At 38.7% G+C, this 16,668-nt stretch overlaps 1 protein-coding gene across 4 annotated transcripts in view; it reads left to right on the forward strand.

Annotated features, from left to right (window-relative positions):
• Positions 1 to 16,668, forward strand: part of CCDC91 (coiled-coil domain containing 91) — a 414,466-nt gene that overhangs the window by 73,927 nt on the left and 323,871 nt on the right. The window contains exon 2 of one of the 4 annotated variants that reach the window (XM_074225704.1): positions 8,105 to 8,179. The exons of the other annotated variants lie outside the window; for them this stretch is intronic. The gene's annotated coding sequence lies outside the window, so the exon portion shown is untranslated. The remainder of the gene's footprint in view (positions 1 to 8,104; positions 8,180 to 16,668) is intronic. 4 annotated transcript variants of the gene reach the window in all.

Here is a 16,668-nt window from a genome sequence, read left to right on the forward strand (position 1 = left end):
CCCTTCACTTATATAATGTCCCAAATATTTCACTTCTTTTTCCAGAAACTGTAATTTTTCCAGGGGAAACTCTTAGCTCCTGGGAGCGCAAATAGTTCAATAAAATGATGGTCACTCTGGTGAGTTCTTTTCTAGTTTTCCCAGCTACCAAAATATCATCTACATACTGCAATACTCCAACTTGTGCTACTAAACTCCTCCAAGATTTACTCCAACACTTGTAAACTAACAAAACCTTGGATGACAATTTGTTCTTCCCTGGTAATTTCATAATTGAAGTTCTGGCAGTGAAGAGTCCACCAAGAAAACTACTTCTCTTGATGGCCCCACTTTTGCATTTATCAAGGGCTCTAGGTGGGGATTTTTGTGAACCCCTGACCCCTACAATGATTCCTGCATGTGTTGCCAATGGCCCTGATTGTTATTATCCCAACCTGGGTCAGCCACCAGGTACTTCTGATCTGCTGGTATTACTCCCACAGCGGGTGGGTGTCTCCTTTCCCACTCCCTCATGGCTGTGGTCCTAATTGTCGCCCTCTCTTCATGGGTGAATAGCATGTTAAGAACATGCATCAGCTCTGGCCATGAATAGATGTTAGGACCCAGAAACTGATCTGTCTGGAGGCCCCTATGGAGTCCTCCATGATTGAAACCAGGTCTTTCTTGAAATTCCTTAATTCAGCCCCTGTAATAGGGGCATTAACAAATCCTATTCCCCCTTGTGGTCCCCCCATCAGGACTTCTCTTAATGGGAACAAATCTTCCTTTTGTTTTCGGTGCTTGTACCTGTGCCCTCAGAGTCCCTAAATGGGGAGATTCCTCACATCCTGCTTCAACTGCTCTAGCTCCCTCCTAAAATTTGAAAAGGGTCCTTCAGCTGGCAGTGCCAGGGGTGGCACCACAGTGGGAGGGGGAGCATATGGGGGGAGGGAGAACAATGAAGGTGTCCCACTGTTTGTCCGACTCTGGAGCCTCCCCCGCATCCTTCCCTTCCTATCACCCACTTTCTTTACTAAGGAGGATCTTGGTCACCTCTGGCATCCAGAGGCTTGCATAAGCCCATTCCTCTGGGCATAAGGGACTCTTCCCATTTACATATAAATTTAATTGCTGACAGACCCAATCCTCGGTGGAACCAAATTTTGGCCAAATTATTCCTCCTCCCAAGTCATGGCCTACCCAAACAAAACAACAAAATTTAATCATTTTCTTTTTGCTTTTCCCTTTGTATTTTGGGGGAACTTCCCAGTTCTGTAGTCAAGTCAATTTCCCAAAGGGCTATCGACTGGAATGTCCTGACTAGGATCCTGACCTGGAACTTTGGACTGCACCTTCCCCATTCCTACAGTGGAGGTCACCCTCACACCAACAGTCACCTGAGAGCTCCACTCAGAGAGTCCTTCCCACTGGGGTCAGTAGCAGTCCTCTCAACAATTTGTTAGGGAGCTAATCTCCCTTGACCTGGTCTATAGACCCCTAGACTCCCCAGTGCTTACCTCGAGCTTCACATGTAGGTCTTTCAGACTGTGCTGGCCGTCAGGATCTCTGTCTACTTTCACTTTTAGATTCTCCTCACTGAGTTCCTCTGCTTCTGGCTGTTTATCTAACAAGAGGGAAGCAACACGCTAAGACTGGGGACTATTGGAGAAATCTCTCCATAGGCACCTGTCTCCATCTGAGGGTGTGTCACCATCTCCAGGAAGACCACTGGATCCTGGAAGAGCCCCCAAACCATATGGGATGCTGAAGACCCCTACTCAAATTGACCACTCAGAGGCTTCTCAAAGTTCAGAGCGGAATGTCATTTATTAGAATCTTGCAAGATGCGGGCAGTCCTCCCAGGGTACAAAGGGGACATCCAGGGGTGGAGGCTGCCTGAGAAGCATTAACAGCCAAGCTTTATAGGCAAAAACCACAACCTTCCTAATGTATGTTGACCTCTCAAATGATTGACTCAAGCATTGCAATAGTATGGGGGATTTTTGTGGTTATTGACAGCTGCTGTGATGATACCTGACATGTGATCTGGGGGGATCCTTGGAAACTCGCCCCCCCTTGACCTATTTTGAAGGGACTGATAGTTCTTGGAAACTTGGGGCCCCTTACCTATTTTGAAGGGACTGATAGTTTTCTTCAGACTGAGACCTCCACTTAACCCACTCACAACTAATTGTAAAGTAAAAAAATTCTTTCTTATGCACCTTTATTAAAAAGTGCATCTGAATTTATAAAACAAGATAAAATATAAATATAAAGAGAGCTCTAAATTTGATAAATTTAAGTTCACTTCAGTGATAAATGTCTTTATGTTTCTGGTTTTTTTCTTGAGAAATTTTAAATGATGTTTAATTTTAGGTGAATTTTAATCTTTAATAAAATCTTATTCAAAAACATGATCTATTCATGGTTCCATAATGAGAAACCCTTAATTTGAAATAGTATATTTCTTGTTAAGACTAAGTTTTGAACTATTTCTTAGCTTTATTTCTTAGAGTAGATCTGATATACTTTGACACTTGACAGTTTTAAATTAAAGTTTTTCTTTTTAGTGTGTTATGCAAAAAAGCATTTATATTTATTAGAGAACTCATGTCAGTCCTATCTTGTGACCCTGAAAACCTGTTTGTATTTAAGTTGTAAAAAGAAAATCAGGAAAACGAAAGACAATTGAAAAGGTCTAAGCTCTAGAGCAAAAGCAGTCGAAAAGAATGAGTATCAAAAGTGAATTTTGAGACTTTGAGGCCCTGGGAATATGTCCAGGTTTAGCTTTATTCCATGGTAGAGATCTACAGTGCTTCTTACTTTTTTATTTTTTTATTTATGAAATGGTGAAAATGAATAGAGGTCAATATTATGGAATCAATTTAAAGAATAATTAGTTTAGGGGCAGCTAGTGTGGTGCAGTGAATATAGCACTGTCCCTGGAGTCAGGAGAGCCTGAATTCAAATGCAACCTCAGACACTTAATAATTACCTAGCTGTGTGACCTTGGGCAAGTCACTTAACCCCATTGCCTTGCAAAAAAAAAAGGAATTAGTTTAAAAAGTGAAAGCGTATAAAATTTAAATCGTTATGGCCCAGTGCAATGCTGACCTTTTTTTGGGAATCCAGTTTTAAAGTCATTTTAGAGGAAGCAGCAAAAATAGCCATTGGCACTGGGTAATTTGGACACTGTACTATGTGTTCTTTATTTCTGGTAACTGGTTTATAGTGTGCATGTAGATTATGTCATTGTATAATTAAGTGCCACAGTTGACAGAGATTTCTCTCTTCTGAATATGGACAGGGTCATAATAGCACATAATTGATGGCACTTTGGAGTTGATCTTTTATTTAAAATTAAAGCATTCTGAGACTATACATTTTCAGCTTCTATCTTCATAAGATGAATGTGTGTGTGTGTGTGTGTGTGTGTGTGTGTGTATATATGTATATTTATATTCTGCTTACACACACACACACACACTCTGGGGGCAATTTGGAGCTTACAGCTACAGGATACAGTCAAATATTATTTTCTTCCAGAAGTTTATGTAATTTGTTATTCTAGTTTGTTCTGTTAGTTGAGAAATGACATAAGAAGGCTTTTTTGAATTCGTCAGCTGGAATGAAGCACATGATAGTAAATTATACTTAAAAAGGAGCACATAAATGGTTTCCATATAGTTGTTAGTTAAATACCAACTGTGTTTATCAGGAAAGGAGATATGATGGTCTTACATATCGATCTTGTGGACAGTCTTTTAAGTGAAAATTTTATGTTATGCTGAATTGTGCCTGCTCTTTGAAATTTTAAAAGCAGTCTTTTTCAAAAATTTACTGTTGTTGAGAAGACAGCATTTGCTATCTCTTCTCCTTTTTAACATGGTTAAGCTAACATTTGTGAGAAAAACATTTTTTGAGCAATTTAAAGCAATTCATCTTTAGTAGTATTTGCTTTCACATACTAATAGCAAGAACCATCCTTTTTTGCTTTCTTATAGTGCCAGTGAGTTGTAAAATATTCCCACTGGCAGTTATGAGGTTATTGATATTGGGAATTGGTATTTTAGGAGTGCTTGAGAAATGAAGAAGAAAAATATTTTCATATTGTTTGTTTCTTAGATGTAAAAAAATGGGAATATGCATCTCCTGAACTTTCCATTATTGAATTGCTATTCCACTGGCTCTACCAGTTTTCTATCATGATTTTCTAATTTTTTCCCACTCTAACAGTGGTTTTCTAAATTTTTGTAGTATTATCTTTATTTTTTATTTTATTACTAGCTGTATTTCCTTCGTTCTACTCCTTCCCACTCTCATTTATTTTATTCTCCCTCTCTGTACCCTCTCCCACGACCTTCCCTCTCTTCTATCACCTATTTCCTCCTTCTCTCCCCCTTATTCCCCCTTATCCTATCCCTTTCCTCTCATTTTTCTGTAGGGTAAGATAGATTTCTATACCCTATTAAGTGTGTATGTTATTTTCTCCCCGAACCATTTCTGATGAGAATGAAGGCTCACTTATTCCTCTTTGCCTTCTCCCATTCCACTCCATTGAAAAAGCTTTTTCTTGACTCTTAGGTGAAATTTCTTAGCTCCTTCCTTTCCTTTCTCTCCCTCCTAGTACTTTCCTTTATCTCCCATTGACTCCATCTTTTTACTGTATTATGCCATTAGATTTAGCTTTTTCCTGTGCCTTGGCTATATATGCTCCTTCTGACGGCTTTTGTGAATGAGAAAATTCATATGAGTTATCAGTATCTTCTCATGTAAGAATGCAAACAGTTCAACATCATTAAGTTCCTTATAGTTAGTCCTTCTTATCCACCTGCTCTGTGGTTCATCTGCATCCTGTACTTGGAGATCACACTTTCTGTTCAGCTCTGGTTGCTTCAGTAGGAAAGTTTGAAAGTTCCCTGTTTCATTGAAAGTCCATCTTTTCCTCTGAAAGAGGATGTTCAGTTTAGATGGGTAGTCGATTCTTGGTTGTAAACAAAAATCTTTTGCTTTCCTATCATATTCCTAGCCCTTAATGTAGATGCTGCCAGATCCTGTGTAATCCTGATTATATAGCCATGGTAGTTGAATTGTTTGTTTCTGGCAGCTTTTTTTAGTATTTTCTCTTTGACTTGGGAGTTTTGGAATTTGTCTATAATATTCCTGGAAGTTTTTCTTTTGGGATCTCTTTCAGGAGGTGATTGGGAAATTACCTCAATTTATATTTTACTCTCTGTTTCTAGGATCTCAGGGCAATTCTTATTTCTTGAAAAATGGAGTCTAGGCTCTTTTCTTGCTCATGACTTTCAGGTAGCTCAATAATTTTTAAATGATTTCTCCTGGATCTGTTAATGAGGTTGGTTGTTTTTCCAATGAGATAGTTTCACATTTTCTTCCAATTTTATTTTTGGATTTGTTTTATTTCTTACTGTTTTCTCACAAAATCATCAGCTTCCTTTAGTTCCATTCTGCCTTTAAAGGAGTTATTTTCTTTAGAGAGTTTTTTTTATCACCTTTTCCAGCTGGCCAATTCTGATTTTTAAGGCATTCTCCTCATTTGTTTTTTGTGTTGCTTTTTCCATTTGGTCTAAACTGGTTTTTAACATTTTTTTCCTTCAGTATTTTTTGTATTTCTTTCACCAGACTGCTGATTTGGTTTTCATGATTTATCTGCATTGCTATTATTTCTCCTCCCAATTTTTCCTCTACCTCCCTTAATTGCTTTTCTAAGTCTTTTTTTTTCAGTTTATCCATAGCTTGAGTCCATTTTCTGTTTCTCTTGGAGGTTTTGGGTACAGAAGCTTCAATTTTGTCATCTTCTGAATCTTCCATGGGATCAAAGTAATTTTCTATGGTCAGTCTTCTTTTTTCTTTTGTTTGCTCATTTCCTCAGCCTATGACTGATTTACTGCAATTCCAAGGCTTTGGGAGGGGTTTTGGGACAACTCACAAGGACCTTAATTCCTCTAAGGTCTTATGAGAGACTTTGACTGCCTATTGCCAGTGCTTTGGTATGTGGGTAACCACAGGTCCTCCCCTCTGCCCTGGAGCTGTGAGGAGAGTCCCTGCTCAGCTATGGTGGTATGGGAGTCCAAACTGCAACCTGTATTTGGGTGTGGGCAAACAGCCAAGTCCCATGCCAGGGAGAGCAGAGAGACCTTTGCAGTCTTCCCTGACCCCTTTACCATCTGTGGGATGTGTGCTCTGGAGGTGCAGGCTAGCTTCCTGGATTCCTGTTGAAGGTTCTCACCACAGGGCTTCTCTGAGGTTGGCAGTAGCTCCACACTCACTCTGGTGCAGCAGATGTTCTCTCACCACCCCTTCAAGCTGTTCCTGGTGATCCCTGGGCCAGGAGGTCTGGAAACTGCCCTGCCTGCCATGGACACTCAGCCTGGCTGTGCTGTGGCTGTAGCAGATTTTTCCAACCTCATCCTGATGAAACAGACCATCTCTGCAGAACTTCTACGTTGTCTTTGGCTGGGAAGTTGTATCACTCAGTATTTCTATGGTTCTGCTCCTCTAAAGTTTGACTGGAGTCATAATTTGACAACTTGGAGATGGTTTTTGGGGGGAATGAGTTTCCGGGAATTCCTGCCTTCATACCCCTACCTTGGCTCCGCCCCCACTATTTTTTTCTTACAAAAAAAATGGATCTGTCTCCCATTTTCATAAAACAGATGTACAAATAATTATCTTTAAATATGTTTAAAAATGCATACTTGATTCTGTTAACTATTATAGCTGTGTTTCTTGACTAATAAATTCATTTCCCCACTTATTTTTTTAACTTATTTGCACATTACTAAAATAGTCTTGTTGTAAGTAAACATAACCCCCCTTCTCCCCACAAAAATAACAAAAATAACCTTACAAGAACTAAAGTGAAAGAAAGAGGAAAAAATGTGCTTCAGTCCATGTTCCAATACCATAATGCTTTGTCTCTTGGGTATATCACATTCTTTATCATACGTCTATCAGAGAAGTTATTTCCTTATTTTTCCACATATTTTTTTTTTTGCTGCATGTAATTTCCTCCTTCCATTTCTCCCCATTATCAATTATTATATCTTCTCTCTCCTTTTACTCTCTTCCTCTTCAAAAGTGTGCAGTGGGACAGCTGAGTGGCACAGCAGACAGAACACTGGCCCTGGGGTCAAGAGGCCCCAAGCCTGCATTCTCCCCCAGAGACCCAGCAACCATCCAGCCTTATGGTCCCTTACAGGCTATCCAGTCCCACCACCTTGCAAAAAAATGTAAAAAAAAGAAAATGTGTTATATCTGACTATCCTCTCCCATGATCTACCCTCTCATCTATCCCCTACATCCCTCTTCCCTTCCTTTCCCTCATCCCCTTCCTCCCATCCCCCTTTATCTTCTTTTTCTTCTAAATTTCTATGCCCTATTAAGTATAGATGTTTCCTTTCTGAGCCATTTCTGATGAGAATGAAGGCTCCTTCAGCCCCCCTCACCTTCCCCTCTTCCATACCATTACTAAAGTTATTTCTTGACTATTTTGCATGAAATACCTTAGTCTATTTCTCCCAGTACAATTTCTTTTTACCCATTGACTCCATTTTAAAAATATATTATACCTTCATATTCAGTTCCCTCCTGTGCCTTGTCTATATAAGCTCCTTCTACCTGCTCTAATAAATGAGAAGGTTCATGTGACTATTATCAGTATCATCTTTCCATGCGGGAATACACACAGTTCATCATCATTAAATCCCTCATAATTTACCATTCTTGGCCATTCTCTCTATGCTTCACCTGAGTCCTATACTTGAAGATCCCCCAGTTTTGTTGAAAGTCCATCTTTTCCCTTAAAAGAGGCTGTTCAGTTTTTTGGGTAGTTAATTCTTGGTTGCATTCCAAGCTCTTTTGCCTTCCAGAACATTAAATTCCAAGCCCTTTGAGTCCTTAATGTGGATGCTGCTAAATCCTGTGTGATCCTGATTGCAGATCCACAGTATTTGAATTGTTTTGTTCTGGCTGCTTGTAGTGTTTTCTCTTTGACTTGGGAGTTCTGGAACTGGGTTATAATATTCCTGGGTTTTTTTTTTTGGATTTCTTTCAGTAGGAATTTGGTGGAGTCTCTCAATTTCTATTTTACCCTCTCTTCTAGGATATCAGGACAATTTTGCTGTAGAAATTCTTCAAAAAATGAAGTCAAGGTTCTTTTTCTGATCATGACTTTCAGGTAGCTCAATAATTTTTAAATTGTCTCTTCTCGTTCTGTTTTCCTGATCTGTTATTTTTTTCAATGAGACATTTCATATTTTCTTCTAGTTTTTCATTCTTTTGACATTGTTTTATTGTGTTTTGATTCCTTGCAAAGTCATTGTTTCCCTTTAGCCCCATTCTACATTTGATGGATTTGTTTTCTTCAAAGAGCTTTCTTATCTTCTTTTCCATATTGCCAATTCTGCTATTTAAGGTTATTTTTCTCCTCATTAACCTTTTTTGAACTGTTTCTTTCCAATTGACCTCAACTACTTATTAGCATGTTATTTTCTTCAGCTTTTTTCTGAATCTCCTTGACTAAGCTTTTGACTTGGTTTTTGTGTTTTTCCTGCATCTTACTCATTTTTCTTCCCAATTTTTCCCCTCTACCTCCCTTACTTGATTTTTAAAATCTCTTTTGATCTCTGAGATCAACTTCTTTATTTTTTGGAAGATTTAGATGCAGAAACTGGAACTTTCTTTTTTTTTATTAAAGATATTATTTGAGTTTTACAATGTTCCCCCCAATCTTACTTCCCCCCCCCATGGAAAGCAATCTGTCAGTCTTCACTTTGTTTCTATGTTGTACATTGATCCAAATTGAATGTGATGAGAGAAAAATCATATCCTTAAGGAAGAGACAAAAAGTCTAAGAGATAACAAGATCAGACAATAAGATACCTGTTTTGTTTCTAAATTAAAGGGAATAGTCCTTGAACTTTGTCCAAACTCCACAGCTCTTTATTTGGATACAGATGGCATTATCCTTTGCAGACAGCCCAAAATTGTTCCCAATTGTTGCACTGATGGAATGAGCGAGTCCTTCAAGTTTGAACATCACCCCCATGTTGCTGTTAGGGTATACAGTGAGAAACTGGAACTTTCTCATCTTCTGAGTATTGGTCTTCCATGGGATCAAAGTAATTGTCTGTGGTCAGTTTCCTTTTTTATTTTTCTGTTTACTCAGCTTGTACCCTGGTTTTAGGGTGCTTCTTGAGCTTCTGAGTATTATTGAGACACCGCCTCAGGTACCCTAGTTCCTTCAAGGTCTTATGAGAGGCTTTGGTCTGTGGATGGCATTGGGGGCCCCCAGACTGTGATCAGGGTCTGAATATGAACAAACCACAAGAATCCTGTCCCAGGACCAGAGGAGAGACCTTGACAGTCTGCCCCCCCCCACACACACACACATTCTGTGGCCTGAGGACTCTGGAAGCAGCTGCTGGTTGGCTCCATGCTGGGTGACTTTGTGGGCCTGCTTCTATTTCCTGGGATCTGGGTTGTGCTGACAGCCCTGGTTGTGCCTTGGAGGGAAAGGTTGGTCTGGACTTCATGCTTCCTCTGGTATAGGTTTCCTCGCTGACCTTGGAAGTTGTGTTTGGTATTCCCTGGGTTGCAGGTCAGGAAACTGCTTCTGCTGCTGGGAGCTGGTACTCCCCGGGACCCAGGCACCCAGGAGTCCAGCAGAATGGAGCTGCTTTGCTCTGCTATGATATTCCTGGCTGTGCTTCTGCCCCCTCTGCTCCCATGGAACAGAGCTTTCCCAAAATCTTCCAGGTTCCCTTGGGCTGGAGAATTGCCTCACTGGATCTTTCTGTGAATTCTGTTTCTCAAAAATTTAGTTAGAGCCAAAATTTTAAGGTTTTTGGAATATTTTGGAGAGAGCTTCTAGGAAAGGCTGTTCTCATGCTGCCATCTTGACTCCACATCTAGCTAAACACTTTGAACAAAATCATCTATGATAGGTGTTTCTACCTCTTCTAAATCACTTTTACTTACTTCTGAATCCTTCTCTTGGCTTCCTCATTTAACTGAAACTTCTTTCTCCAATGTGACAGTTTCTTAATTGTCAAATCTAAAGGCCTTTTCTCAGTCCGCTAGATGGTGCATTGGATAGAGTGCCTGCTTTGGATCCATCAAGACCTGAGTTCAAATTTGTCCTCAGGTACATTGCAACATATGTTTCCCTGGACAGGTCACTTAACGCTGTTTTCTTCAGTATCCTCATCTGTACAATGAACTGGAGAAGGAAGGGGAAAGCCACTCCTGTAACTTTACTAAGAAACTCTCCAGTGGGGTCATGAAGAGTCAGACACAATTGAAATGACCGAACAATAAGAAATGACTCCATCAGCCTTCTAAATCTCTTATAATATTTCATACTATTACTGTCTCCTCCTGGATTTTATGTTGCACGAAATTTCCTTTTTCACTTTTTTTGGCTCCAGTTCCTTTTTAAAAAAAATTATATTTTTAGTGTTTTACTTTTCCAAATATGTGTTATGAAAGTTTTTTTTAACATTCATCCATATACATCTGCATATTTCTAAGTTATAAAATTTCCTTTCACCATTTCTTCCCACCCCCCTTCCCTCAGTGGCAAACAGTCAGGTTAATATTTTATTTACACATTTGTGTTAAGCATGTTTACGTATTAGCCATTTTGGTATGAGGAATTAGAATTAAGGGAAAGAAATACAGAAGAGATTTTATTTAAAAAAAAGTGAACGTAGTGTTCTTGATTCTGAAGGATGTTTTTTTGTTTTGATTTGTTCTGTTTTGTTTTTCTTCCTCTGGATAGGGATAGCATTGTCTATTGTTGGCCTAATAGGGTTGCTGAGAGTAGCTGCATGCAACAGGGTTGATCATCTCACAATGTTAATGAGTACATTGTTCTTTTGGTTTTCCCTTTGCTCAGCATCAGATTCTGCAATTCCTTCCATGCTTCTCTAGAGTCCAACCATTTATGGTTTCTTATAGAATAATAGTATTCCTTTAACTTCTCTTACTACCTGTATGATGATTCTTTTTGTGTCTCCTTTGCTTGGTTATGTCCACTAACTGTGGGTACACCACATCATATATTTCACAAAACTTCATCTTTTACCTCTATGATTATTTAAATGTTTTTTTATGTTTTCTATTTTTTATATATATAGTAATTTTCTCCATAATCCTTCTTATCCTCCCACCCAAAGAGCCATCCCATATAATAAATAATATTTTAAAGGCAAAATAAAGAAAAAATAAAAAGTCAAAAAATCAGTAAAACTCATCATTACTTTAAAAGAAATTGAAAACATGTACAATGTATTACATGAATTTCCCACCAACACAAAGGGGTGAGATGGGGATGTTTTTCAATTAACATTGTTTTTTATTGTGTATATTGCATTTTTGCTTCTGATCACTTCATTGTGTCAGTTCACGTAGATCTTTCTATACTTCTCTGTGTTCATCACATACATGATTTATTATAGCTCAAATTACATTCAATTACAGTTATTTCACAATTTGTTTCACTATCTACTTACTTTCCAATTCTTTACTATCATGAAAAATACTCCTTTACATATTTTGCAGTAAATGGGAACTTTCCTCTTATTGATAGCTTCATTGGGGGGGGGGGTATAAACCCTGAAATAGATTCATTGATTCAGAGTATGGAAATTTTAGTCATTTTTACTTAGATAATTTCAAATAGATTTCCAATATATTTCTTTTTTTAATTTTTTAAATTTTTTTTAAATTTATTTTTTTATTCTCATTTTGTACGAATGGTTTTTTTTTTACATTAATAAAGGATGCTTGCTTACAAGTAAACAAAATACCCCTCCCACCATGAATATAGATAGACTTGCTTGGGTGAAAAAGTAAAGGGGAGAGAAAAAAAATTAAAATAAACAAAAATAATAGTAATAATTGTAGGTATGGCCAGGTGGCGCAATGGATGAAGCACCAGCCCTGGAGCCACGAGCACCCAAGTCCATATCCAGCCTCGTAAACCCAATAATCACCCAGCCATGTGACATGCAAGCCACCTGATCCCCACTGCCCTGCAAAAACCAAAAAGAAGGGAAAAAAAAGACCCAAAATAAAATAAAATAGTAATAATAGTAGGGGTAGCTGAGTGGCAGTCAGAGCATTGGCGCTTGAGCCAGGAGCACCTGGGTCCGAATCTGGCCCCAGACATCGAAAGATCACCCTGCTATGTGGCCACAGGCAGGCCACCCAGCCCCACTTGCCCTGCACCCTCCCCCAAATAATAATAACAAAAAATGTCCTTCAGTCTTTGTTCCAACACCATCAACTCTGTCCTGGGTGGATCACATTCTTTATGATAAGTCCATCACAAAAGTTACTTCCATATTTTTCCAACGTTGCCATTGCTGATTGCAACTCCCTCCTTTCTTATTTCTCCACTACCATGTACTATATTTTCTCTCTCCTTTCACTCTGACACTGCTGTAGGGTCGCTGAGTGGCGCAACAGACAGATCCCTGGTCCTGGGGCCAAGAAGCCCCGAGCCCCCATATCACCCCTTAGGCCCAGAATCCACCTGACCCTATGGTCCTGGGTAGGCCATCCAATCCCAGCCCCTTGCAAGAAGTAAAAAAGAAAATGTGTTATATCTGACCACTCTTCCCCCATGGTCCATCCTCTCCTCCTTTATTCACATCCCCACCCCTTCCCCCTGCTCCCCCCTCCTTCTTACTCCAGTTGTCTATACCCCATTGAGTATATTTGCTGTTTCCTCTCCTAGCCATCTCTGATGAGAGCAAAGGTTCCCTCATTCCCCCTTGCCTCCCCCCTTCCATATCATTGCAATAGCTCATTGTAATGAAAAAAAATCTTATTATGTGAAATATCTTGGACTATTCCCCCTCTCCTTTTTCCTTTTTCCCCATTCCATTTCCTTTTTTTTCCTATTGACTCCATTTTTACACCATATTTTATCTTCGAATTCAGCTTTCTCCTGTGCTTCAACTATAAAAGCTCCCTCTACCTGCTCTATTAACTGAGATGGTTCATATGAATATTATCAGTATCATTTTTCTATACATGCAGTTCATCCTCATTAAGTCCCTCATATTTTCCCCCTCTCCTCCAATCTCCATGCTTCACCTGAGTCCTGTATCTGAAGATCAAACCTTCTGTTTAGCTCTGGCCATTCCAAAAGGAACCTTTGAAATTCCCCTGGTTCATTGAAAGTCCATCTTTTTCCCTGGAAGAGGACATTCAGCTTTGCTGGGTAGTTCATTCTTGGCTGCATTCTAAGTTCTTATGCCTTCCGGTATATTGTATTCCATGCCCTATGAGCTTCCACTGTAGTTGCTGCTAAGTCCTGTGTGATCCTGACTGCAGCTCCACGATATTTGACCTGTGTCCTTCTGGCTGCTTGTAATATTTTCTCTTTGACTTGGGAGTTCTGGAACTTGGCTATAATATTCCTGGGGGTTGGTTTTTTGGGGTCTGTTTCTCGGGGGGGGATCGGTGGATTCTCTCCATTTCTATTTTGCCTTCTGCTTCTAGAATATCAGTGCAATTTTCCTGTAGTAATTCTCTGAAAATGATGTCAAGGCTCTTTTCCTGATCATGACTTTCAGGTATTCCAATAATTTTCAAATTATCTTTCCTAAGTCTGTTTTCCATATCAGTTGTTTTTTCAATGAGATATTTCACATTTTCTTCTATTTTTTCATTTTTTTGATTTTGAAGTATTGATTCCTGATTTCTGGTAAATTCATCAATCTCCCTGAATTCTATTCTTTGAGGTATTTGTTCTCCTCAGAGAGTTTTCTTATCTCTTTTTCCATCTGGCCAATTTTGCTTTTTAAAGCATTCTTCTCCTCAATAACTTTTTGAACTGTTTTATCCATTTAAGCTAAGCTGGTTTTTAGCATGCTATTTTCTTCAGCATTTTTTTGTATTTCCTTGACTAAGCTGCTGACTTCATTTTCATGTTTTTCCTGCATCTCTCTCCTTTCTTTTCCCAGTTTTTCTTCCAACTCCCTCATTTGATTTTCAAAGTCTTTTTTGAGCTCTATCATAGCCTGAGCCCAGTTTATGTTTTTCTTGGAGTCTTTAGATGCAGGAGCTTGTGCTTCCTCATCTTCAGACTGAGTATTTTGATCCTTCTTGGGCTCATTTGCAAAATATTTCTCAATGGTCTTCCTTTTGTTTCTTTGCTTGTTCATTTTCCCAGCCTGAGCCTGTTTTTTGGGGTGCTTCCTGAGCTTTGGAGACACTCCCCCAAGAGTCTCAGTGTGTGAGGTTCTGTCCTCCCTCCTGGTCTGTGAATGACCATAAGCACCCCCCCTCTGCCACGGGGCCGAGGTGGGGGGGGCCCTGTTGTTCCATGGGGGGGGCCTAGACTGGGATCAGGATCTGAATGTGTTCAGAGCCCCAGAGTCCTGTTCCAGGGGCAGAGGACAGAGCTCAGCATTCTCTCTCCCTTCACTCCCCTCCCTCAGCTCAATGGGCTCATGCCCTTGGGGCTCCTGCTTACCAGCTCCACCTGCTTCTGTTTCCAGGTCTAGGCTGCAGAAAGACCAAGCTGCTTGCTGTGTGTCCCGAGGGCTGGGCTCCATGTGCTTGCTCTGGCAAAGGTCCCCCGCTGTTCCCCCACTTTGTGCCCGGTGCTCCCCGGGGTGCAACTCAGGAGACTCCCCCGCTGCTGTGAGCTGCGGCTCCCAGCGCCCTGGGGCTGCCTCCAGGAGGCTGAAGTTCTTTGGCTCTGGTGGGCCACCCCTCTGGTGGGCTGCCCCTCCGACCCTGGGGAGCAGAGCCTTTCTGCTCTTTTCCAGGTTACCTTGACTTTGCAATATATTTCTACCGTTTCACAGTTCCACTAACAGTGTATTGCTTATCTCAACCAAAAATATGTGCCTGTTTTTCTATACATCATCCATAATTGACTAATGTTTTTGCTCTTTGTTGCCAATGTTCAAGATGGAAAGGAAAGCCTAAGTATTTTTCAAACTAGCATTTTATTATATAATGATTTGGAAAATGCTTTAATGTAATTGCAGTACTTTATAATTATTATTTTGAGAACTGTTTGTCAATTTTTCTCTGACCATTTATTAGGAAATGACATATATGTGTGTGTGTGTGTGTGTGTGTGTGTGTGTGTGTGTGTGTGTATAAAATTTAAATTATTCTTTATTTCTTTAAAAATAGTTTGCAGTTGGGGCAGCTAGGTAGTGCAGTGGATAGACCACTGGCTCTGGAGTCAGGAGAGCCTGAGTTCAAACCCGGCTTCAGACACTTAATAATTACCTAGCTGTTCGGCCTTGGGCAAGCCACTTAACCCCATTTGCCTTGCCAAACCCCCCCTAAAAATAGTTTGCAATCAAATCTATACAAGTCTTTTGTAGACTTTGATAGGGAGATTCCCCAGATATTTCATGCATTTATTAATTATTTGGAATTAGATTTCCCTTTTATTGTTTCTTGACTTTTCTTGTTTTTGTGGATTTTGAGGGATTATGTTGGAACTACAACTTTGTTGAATCTATTAGTTGCCTCAATATCATTTCTGATTTCCTAGGATTTTTCAAGTATAACAGTGGATCACAAAGTAGGAATAGTTTAAACTCCACTTAATATTTATACCTTTAACTTATTTCTCTAGTTTTACAGATAATACATTGTAGAATTATCTCCAGTAATAGTGGAGAGAATAAACATTCTTGCTTTATTCCATTTACTAAAAGAGGATGAATTGTATTCCTATTGAATGTATACTTGCTTTTGGCTTTAGTTAGATGCTTTTGGTATGTAAAAAGACTTCTCATGCTCTTTGTAAGGTTTGTAAATGATTGCCTTTGTCAAGTGATTAATCTGCATCTATCATGATAATCAAGTTTGGAATGTTTTTGTTTATATTATGATTATGTTGATACTTTTATTAACATTAAATCATTCATGAATCCTTGATAAAACTTTAACTGTGTAATAATGACTGACTTTTTGGATAAATTGCTTTAGTTTTTGATTATAGTTAAAAATGTTTGAGTCATTAGGCATTAATGATATTGCCTATATTTTTCTTTCCATGTTTTATCTTCCCCTGATTTTGGTATTAAAACTAAATTTATATCATAAAAGAATTGTGGTAGAATTCTTTTTCTGATTTTGAAAAGAATTTTTGAAGTATGGATATTTATTTTCTTTTAAAATTTCAAAGAATTCTCCCACCAGTGTTTCAGGATAAAGAATTTTTATTTGAAATTTTCTTTACAACTAGTTCAGTTTTCCCTCTGAGATGGGCTTCTTTTATATCTCTGTCTGACTTTTGGATATTAAATATTTTATATTTGGAGCTTGAATATTTTACATTTTTAAAGATATGTTTGTATTTCTTTTGTTCTAGGTTTTGTTAGCATTTAATTATGTGAGATATATTGTTATTCATTTTTGTATTTGTTTTGTTGTGATTGCACCTTGTTATTTTTTCTTACTGATTTTTGTCCTTTTCTTTTTAAGCAGATTAGGTCAAAGTTTTCAATTTTATTAGGGTTTTAAAAATCAGGTTTTTGGTTTTATTTATAATTTTCAAGGGTCTTTTTGGCAAACTTATATCTATATCTTCTAATTTATGATATCTTAACCCTTTTACTTATTTAGGCTTGTTTATTGACTCGATAATTTAAATTTTATATTTAGTTAATTAACCCTTTT

Source organism: Macrotis lagotis, chromosome 2 (assembly GCF_037893015.1).
Source record: "Macrotis lagotis isolate mMagLag1 chromosome 2, bilby.v1.9.chrom.fasta, whole genome shotgun sequence".
Taxonomy (NCBI): domain Eukaryota; kingdom Metazoa; phylum Chordata; class Mammalia; order Peramelemorphia; family Peramelidae; genus Macrotis; species Macrotis lagotis.